General features: G+C 44.6%; 1 non-coding gene across 1 annotated transcript; it reads left to right on the top strand.

Moving 5' to 3' along the window:
- Window positions 1-1,754: 1,754 nt before the first annotated feature.
- Window positions 1,755-1,861, top strand: LOC120265983. The gene has a single exon (XR_005537827.1). It is a non-coding gene; the product is annotated as a small nucleolar RNA R71 (small nucleolar RNA).
- Window positions 1,862-2,233: the final 372 nt, after the last annotated feature.

The following is a 2,233-nucleotide window of genomic DNA, read 5'->3' as shown; positions in this document are numbered from 1 at the left end:
GCGTCTCCTTGCCCTCTTCATCTTCTGGAGCACCTTCTTCAAAATCCCCGGGGTAGACGGTACTTCTTTAGTGGAACCAAGCATCATTACTCCTTGAATTTCCTCATCTCGGTCGAACAAACCCTCATATGGGTCCGGATTGAACATTTCTTATACGTATTCATCAACAATCTCATCAGTAGTGTCTAGAAAATACAAAGTATCATCAAAATCAAGAGAATGCCGCATGGCTTTAGCAAGGTGGTATGTGAGCTTGTCATCTCTGACTCTCAAAGTTAGCTCCCCGCCATCCATGTCAATCAATGCTTTGGAAGTCCTCAGAAATGGTCTCCCAAGTATCAAGAGTACATCAGCATCCTCATCGACGTCTAGCACTACAAAGTCAACTGAAAAAATGTACTTGTCCACCTTGACAAGAACGTCTTCAATGATATCCCTCGGATGTCTCACCATTCGATCCGCCAATTGTAAAGTCATCAGAGTGGGTCTAGGCTCTCCCAAACCTAGCTTCTGAAAGAAAGTGTATGGCATGACGTTGATGTTGGCCCTTGAATTCGTCAATGGCATTTCTTCACCCAAATTGCCAATGTTGCATGGAATGATGAAGCTTCCCGGGTTTTTCTTCTTATTCGGCATGGCCTTTTGCAGGACCACCGAACAAGATGCATCTAGAATCACCGAAGCACTCTCCTCCAACTTCCTCTTGTTAGTTAACAAGTCCTTCAAGAATTTTGCATACTTAGGCATTTGAGATAATGCCTCAACAAATGGAATGTTGATGTGGAGTTGCTTGAACAAACTCAGGAACTTCTTGTACTGTTCATTAGCTTGATCATTCTTCAACCTAGAGGGATAAGGGATTCTTGGCTTGAAAGGTGGGGGTGACACCTCCTTCTCCTTCCTTGTTCCCTTTTTAACCTCTATAATCTTGGGTGCGTGTTCTTTTGGCTTCTCACCCGGAAGCCTACCTTCAACCTCACGACCACTTCTCAAAGTGATCGCCTTCACATGCTCTCTAGGGCTTGGTCTTGGTATTGCTCGGCAAGCTTCCATGTGGCCTTTCCGAGAGAGATTTTGCAATCTGCCCCACCTGATTTTCAAGGTTATACAAAGAGGCGGTGTGATTGTTAAGTGTAGCCTCAACTGATTCAAACCTTTTTTTGAAGATTGCATAAATCTAGTCAAGGCCTTCTCCAAGTCATTCATTCGGGTTTCCAAACCTGAAACTCTGTTTTCCACGTTCGGGGCTTGTTGTTGGAAACCCGGTGGTCCCATGGCCTTTTGTGGACCTTGGTTGCTCCACGAGAAAATTGGGATGATTCTTCCAACCTGGATTGTAGGTATTGCTATATGGGTTTCCTTGAGTCCTCATGCTATTACCTACAAAATCGACATTCTCAACCGAAGATGTATCACCAATAGAGATCGGGCAATCGGAGGAAGCATGTTCTCCACCATATCCGGTGCAAGTACTCACGGCCGCCACTCTGTTTGAAGTTAGAAGATCTAACATCTTACTCAAATTTTCCACTTGCGCCACCAATGAAGTTACTGCTTCTATCTAATGAAGACTTGGCACCTTTTTCTTCTCCCTGGCATTCTATTGGTAGCTGTTTAACCCCATTTCTTCAATAAGTTGACGGCCCTCATCGGGAGTCTTGCTACCTAAGGTACCTCCTGCTGCCACATCCAGGAGTTGTCTTGTACTCGGATTCAACCCATTGTAAAAAGTCTGAATAATGATCAACTCTGGGAATCCGTGTTGTGGGCACTTTCTCAGGAGCGCCTTGAACCGTTCTCATGTCTCGAATAGAGACTCCAATTCTGACTGTACAAAGGATGAGATCTCATTCCTAAGCTTTGCAGATTTTCCAGAAGGGAAATAACGGGCTAGAAAAGTATCTACCATCTTCTCCCATGTAGTAATCGAGGCTCTAGGTAATGAGTGTAGCCACTACTTTGCTCTCTCTTTTAGGGAAAATGGGAAGACTCTCAACTTGATGGCATCATCCGTCACCCCGTTTATCTTGAGTATATCACACACTTCGAGAAAGTTCTCTATGTGACTGTTTGGATCCTCATCGGCCAAACCATTGAACTATGTGGATTGCTGCAACATGTGGATGAATACCGGCTTTAGCTCGAAATTCTGAGCTGCAATTGGGGGTCGCACAATAATCGATTGTGTGCCCAAAACTGAGGGTCTAGCATAATCAGAGAGTGTCCTCTGCTG

Source organism: Dioscorea cayenensis, chromosome 7 (assembly GCF_009730915.1).
Source record: "Dioscorea cayenensis subsp. rotundata cultivar TDr96_F1 chromosome 7, TDr96_F1_v2_PseudoChromosome.rev07_lg8_w22 25.fasta, whole genome shotgun sequence".
NCBI lineage: Eukaryota > Viridiplantae > Streptophyta > Magnoliopsida > Dioscoreales > Dioscoreaceae > Dioscorea > Dioscorea cayenensis.
Note: the sequence above shows the minus strand (reverse complement) of the source record. Positions and strands in the feature narration are given on the sequence as shown.